Raw genomic sequence first — 6917 nt, 5'->3', positions numbered from 1 at the left:
TTTTCAAAAAATCGCAGTAAAATTCACATACATAACATCCACCATTTTTAAGTGTAGTGCCATTACGCACATTCACGGGGTTGTGCAACCATCATGCTACCCAACTGCAGATCTTTTTATTCTCCCAAACTGAAGCTCTAGACCCATTAAACAACTCCCCATTCCCTCTCCTCTTAGCCTCTAACATCCACTACTCCACTCTCCATCTCTGTAAATTTGACTACTGTAGGCACTTATAGGAGTGGAATCCTGTAATGTTTGTCCTTGAGTGACTGGCTTCTTTCATTTAGCGCATGTTTTCAAGGTTCTCCCATGTCATGTACATCACAATTTCCTTCCTTTTTTTCCCCCTCTCTTATAATAATGGAGCCACCTCAAAACTCACTGGTAAAGCTAAAAGCTAGAAGATGCTATGCTCATCTTCTCAGACCTCCCACCTCAAACGTGGCCACAGTTGTCTAATTACCTGGTGTAACTGTCACAGTCTTTAAAAGGTGATTCCCCAATTAAACTTATTTTTGACTCCTTTCTAACCTTTTAAGAGGGGACTTCTCAGGTCCCTGGGTAGCTCAGCAGATGGGTAGCTCAGCAGATTAAGCATCCAACTCTTGGTTTTGGCTCAGGTCATGATCTCAGAGTGTGAGATTGAGCCCTGTGTGAGGCTCCACACTCAACAAGGAAGTCTGCTTGAAATTCTCTCTCTCTTCCTCTGCCCCTCCCATTTGTGCTCTCTTTCTCTCTCTAAAGTAAATAAATAAATCTTTAAAAAAAAAAAAAAAAGAGAAAGAAAGAAAAAAAAGGTGCTTCTCTAGAGCTTCCTGGGACATCATTCCCTTGTTGGGGTGGCAGGGCATAGATTATTCCAGTCTGATCTCTGAAATCTTACCTCCCTCCATGAGAGTTCTTTGGGGCCCAGTCACACTTTCTGGTCTAGTAATAACCAAAACAAATAAAAAAGGTTCTAATACCTTCCTTGAGAGCAGTTAGGTCCATGCATATCTCATTTCACCTTTCATATTGGACTAGTCTGGCCTCCATGGTGGAAATCTGTCTCTTGGGTTGCCTTGGTAGCTTAGTTGGGTAAGCATCCGACTCTTGATTTCAGCTCAGTTTATGATCTCAGGGTCATGAGATTTGAGCCCCATGTCACACTCTGCACTGGGCATTGACCCTGCTTAGAAAACAAAACAGAACAGAACCTGTTTCTCAAGGAAATCCTTCTCTCTACCAGTGGTGGTAAGGCCCAGTGCCATACCCTCCATTATTCTGGTTCCTTTATCTATCTTTCCATCTCTAACTGCTCCCATTCTAACTTCAAGGTCAAAGTTTTGTTAGAGAAAAAATTATTTATAACTCTTGTTAAAGAATGATAAGGCAGGGATCCCTGGGTGGCGCAGCGGTTTGGCGCCTGCCTTTGGCCCAGGGCGCGATCCTGGAGACCTGGGATCGAATCCCACATCGGGCTCCCGGTGCATGGAGCCTGCTTCTCCCTCTGCCTATGTCTCTGCCTCTCTCTCTCTCTCTCTCTCTGTGACTATCATAAATAAATTTAAAAAAATTAAAGAATGATAAGGCAGGGACACTTGGATGGCTCAGTCAATTAAGCACCTAACTCTCAGGGTTGTGAAAAGAGCCCTGAATTAGGCTCTGCTTTCAGTACAGAGTCTGCCTCTCCCTCCCCCTCTTCCCCTCCTCCTTTACCGTTTCTCACAAATGCACATGCTCTGTCTCAAATAAATAAATAAAAATAAAATCTTTTTTTTTAAAAAAAGAATGGTAAAGCAGGACTTTATTCTTCCATGTTGTAGTGTGTATTAGAATTTCCTTCTTTTTTAAACCTCAATAATAATTTATTTTGTGTATATGCCGTATTTTGTTTATCCATTCATCCATCAATAGGTATTTGGGTTGTTTTCACCTTTTGGCTACTGTGAATATTGTTGCTATAAACCATGGTGTACAAATACCTTTTCAAGTCCCTGCTTTCCATTCTTTTGGGTTTATACCTCAAAGTGGAATTGCTGGATCATATGGCAATTTTATGTTTAATTTTTTGTAGAACTGCAATATTGTTTCCCAAAACATTTTAGAGCACTTCGTTGGTGCCTTCCTTCAAGGTTCAGATGAGTTATCCCACCCATCAAATTGGTGAGGTGGCTAAGTGGTGATAAGAAGGAACAGGAATGGTGACTCCATAATTTCAGCAATCTGACTAGAAAATAGTGGGAAGGGGGCTAGAGGCCTTGTTTTGTAGTAATGTGATAAAACAAGCATGGTACTATTTATATAGATTGCAGAGTGCACATCAATTTTTTCAAAGGAACAGTTTTGTTTTTGTTTGTTTTTTTTTAAGGAACAGTTTTTGAGATTTTATTTATACTCAAAATTCAAGTGACACTGCTGGACATCACTAGTGAAGATAATAACTTCCGAATGGATTGTCCACAGAAGGGAAGACCAATAAAAAAAATGAATGCTTATAATAGGTTTACGTAAATGTGAAAATGGGAAGGGGGTACATTCTTAAAACAAGAAATTTTTTAACAATAATATTGGGGTTTTTAATAAAGATGTAATGCATGTATTTCTACACATAATTTAGGGGGGAATCATACAATAAAAACAGTATAAAGAAAAACAACAGAAAATGAACAGTCTACTGCACACCTAAGCATATGCAAACATGTCTATATATCCGTACATGTAAAAATAGGCGCTAGATGCACACCCATCAGAAGTGTGGAGGAAGATACTCCTAGCTTGTTGGATGAACTAGGCTCTAAAACCTCTTTCATCTCAGAAATTCTCAGACTACTATGATCAGCACATTCACAATCTCCATTGTCTTCTCAAGAAAAAAAAATCACTTGGCTTTTTGGGTGTCCAAAAACGTATTATTCCTTTTCCCAGAGCCCAAAATGTTTGAACACTTCACCCTGTCAGTGAATGGAGAAGTTTTGTTTACTTACTTTTTAATTTACTTACGAAAAACAAGTCAAGCCCAGGTAAAGAGTAGTATTCTATGTCACCATCATCATCATCATCAATCATCATCACAACAGCTTATATTTACTTCCCAAATACAGGAAGTATTATAGGAAGTATAATATACAAGATAATGGCTAATCCTCACCAGAAACTCCACCAAAGTCATATATAATTCCCATGTGACACATGATGAAACTAGTTCAGAGAGAATAAGAAACGTGCCCAATGTCATCATCTAGTAAGAGTTGGAGTCAGGATTCAAAACTGAGCCTGTCTGGCTCCAAAGTCCACAGCATTTTCACTGTTCCAGGTGCCCAAAAGTTCATGTACTACTACTCTCTCTGCCTTCACCTGGAATTTCTACATATTTAAATCCTTATTTGCAATTAGCAATAGGAATAGTAAGCTTAGAACCATATGTGCTGATACTTTCAGGATGTAATTTTTTTTTATTCGCTTCAAAATCTTTCTCCTTTTTCTGTCCCTTTTTCTCCTCTCCCCTTACTGTGAGCTTCAGAGATATCTGCCATGGTAACTACTTACACATACACACAAACACACACCCACTCTCACATACTTTCCCCCTCTTATAACTTTCCTGATTTCAGAATTCTGCTTGTCGTATTTCTTCCTTAATATATAAATTGCAATGAACAAAGAACCTGTGTAACAGGTGAATGGAGGTTTATTTTAAAGATACTCGAGGAAGGAAGGAAGCACAGCCACACACTGTCAGACACCACAAAGAACTAGCCAAACGGCTCCCACAGTGGCCCTGATAGTGGGGCCATCTTACTGTACTCTCCAAAGTGGGCAAAGGCTGTTTTTTACTCTGGTAATGAGTCAGCTTCTCTTTGACTCTTCCTCTTTCTTAATCTCCTTCTCTTCCTACTGCCAGCTTCTCTTTATTACTGCCTTTGCTTCTGTGTCTTCTGAGATCCTTTTTTCAATGTCATAGCTTATGGGCAGGAAAGAGACTCATGCTGAGGGTACTTTCTGAAGAGAAGAAATCTGATTGGATCCTTGTATCCAGGGAGCTCCAAAATGGAGCATCTCTATTGAGCAGAGGACACAGGGACACATAGGTCTACTGGCCTATTTTACATCTTGCCTTTGAAGGGGCCTAGGCCCCTGATCTGGGCCAGGAGGAAAATCACACAACTCAAGTCTTTCCAGCGGTGGTAGGAAGGGACTGGGCTGCTTTCCCTTGAAGCCATTGCGGGCTAGCTCATAGTCTAGTATGAAGCATGTGTTAATTGAGTAAAGCTCCTCTAGTTTACTTATAAATATCAGTAGGAGAAAAGAGTGACACAGTTTCTTTTTTCTGAATTATATTTCTGAAAGATAAAAGGTAACAAGATTCTCACATGATTAGGAAATTCTGATAATGTATGCACTTACTAAACTTGAGCGCTTGCTTTGACAGCACAGATACTAAAATTTACTATACTTGACAAATATAAGGAGGGGAGAACATTTTAGTTTGAACAAATAAGCTGAATGATCCTAAATGTGTATTGGAAACCTAAAGAAAGACTTTGCAGAGATTTGGTAAATACTTCATTATCAAGGACTAGAGCAGCACTATCCAATAGTATATAAAAATAATGCAAGCCACACAAGTAACTTTAAGTTATCTAGTAACTATATTTAAAGATATAAAAAGAAACAGGTTAAATTAGTTTTAGTAATATATTAGTCACTATATCAAAATATAGGGATATACATATAAGAACATATATAAAATATTATATATGATCAGATTTCTTATCTTCAGAAAGTACCCCCACATGAGTCTCTGTCCAGCCCATAAACTATGACACTGAGAAAAGGCTGTCAGAAGACATAGAAACAAAGGCAGCAATCAAGAAAAGCTGGCAGTACAAAGAGAAGAAGATTAAGAAAGAGGAAGATAGTCATAAGTTAGAGGTGGAATGGGGGAGAGAAGGGTGAAGATAAACAAATACTAAAGAAAGATTAAAGAAGAGAACAGAGAAAATGGAGGGTTTGAAAAAAGCAGAAGGCATAGCAGATCTAAAGGAGGAAGCAAAAAGATAGGGGAAAGAAGGGACAACAAAATGAGGAACATCAGGATGAAAAAGAAGAGATGGGATAGGAATGGAGACCCCCAAAAAAGGGGACAAAATTAAATTTATAGGCTAAACGGGAGAATGACAAAGGGAAAAGAGTAGGGAAGGAAAGGAGGAACGTCTGGATTTCTCATCCAGGTGCCAGTTATTATTATAGTTTTATTAATAAGTTGTTTCATGTTTGTTTTAGACCAAGTAATAGAAAAATGCAATCATGTAGCAAACATCTTGTAAGACACATCAGCATGAGGAATCTCCCTAGATTTCCTTGTATACAACCAAATATGTGCAATGTTTTGACTGAATATGAAAAAATTATACACTGAATCATGCTAAGATATCTTCCAACATATCCAGTGGTGTGCTAGGACTGGGTTATACCCACTTATGAGGGCTAATTTTTAATTTTCAAGAATTTTGTGAGCCAGTTGTTAAAAACAACTATTATTTTTTTTTTCAATTTTTATTTTTATTTATGATAGTCACAGAGAGAGAGAGAGAGAGAGGCAGAGACACAGGCAGAGGGAGAAGCAGGCTCCATGCGGGGAGCCTGACGTGGGATTCGATCCCAGGTCTCCAGGATCGCGCCCTGGGCCAAAGGCAGGCGCCAAACCGCTGCGCCACCCAGGGATCCCAAAAACAACTATTATTAAAAATTAAACTGTATATGCTTGCAATTAAATAAAACTATATTAAAAACAAGAGTAATAGGTGCTCAATACTCATCTCTTCCTAATTATTTTACTAGATATTTATTGTTATGCTCTTACCCAAGTTACCCATGTGTTTTGTATCTATATGGCGGAAACACTATAAAGAATGCATAGCATTGTCTTTCCTGGTTTTTACCTCTCTAGGGGGACACATCCTCCAGTAATTTCCTAAGAACGTGTTTTTGAGGGTTAATTTAGAGCAGGAACTTAAATGTCCTGCTTCGTATTTGGTTGATTGCTTAGCTGTATCTAAATCCCTAAGTTCCAAATAATTTTCCCCACACAAGTTTCGTTTCTAGCTCCTGGTACTGAGAAGTGCAATGCCCTCTTGATATCTGATTGTACATGCTTTTCTCTTTCTCTCTGGAAACTTTTAGGATCCTTATCTAACATTATTCTAAAATCATTCAAAAATTTCAAGAGGAGGTGCTTTGTACCATTTATTTTGCTGCACAGAGTAAAGAGATTCATGTCTTGCAGTGGAATTTCTTTGCTTTATTACTTTGACAATGTCTTCCCTTCCATTTTCTGTTGGGAACACTTATTAAATGCAGGTGGACCTCCCAGATTTAGGCTTTTGCTTCTTATTTTTTCCCCTTACATTGGCAATTAATCTTGCTGTTCTAAGTCCTTAAAACCCCCCTTAACAGGCAGCCCAGGTGGTTCAGCAGTTTAGTGCCACCTTCAGCCCAGGGTGTGATCCTGGAGATCTGGGATTGAGTCCCACATCGGGCTTCTTGCATGGAGCCTGCTTCTCCCTCTGCCTGTGTCTCTGTGCCTCTCTCTCTCTCTCTCTCTCTGTGTGTGTGTTTCTCATGAACAAATAAATAAAATCTTAAAAAAAAAACTTCCCTTAGCATATTTTCCAGTGCTTCAATTTCTTTGGGAGAGGGGCTATTTATTTGAATTCCAAGAAGTATCTTCAAGTTGTCTTGGAAGACAGGTTAACATCCTCATAGACCACATCATCAATGGGGCACTCCTTCCCCTGACTCTCAGAGACATAGTGCCCAGGACCTAGTTAGTTAACTTTGATAATGGATTTTTATTAAGGGTGGGCATCCACTTGTGTGGGTATTTATTTGTGGAATTCAAGAGTTGGCTGTGTCCTAGAAAGAGGATGAAG

This window comes from Canis lupus, chromosome 3 (assembly GCF_003254725.2).
Source record: "Canis lupus dingo isolate Sandy chromosome 3, ASM325472v2, whole genome shotgun sequence".
Taxonomy (NCBI): Eukaryota; Metazoa; Chordata; class Mammalia; order Carnivora; family Canidae; genus Canis; species Canis lupus.
The sequence above is the reverse complement of the archived record's forward strand: the minus strand, read 5'-3'. Positions refer to the sequence as shown.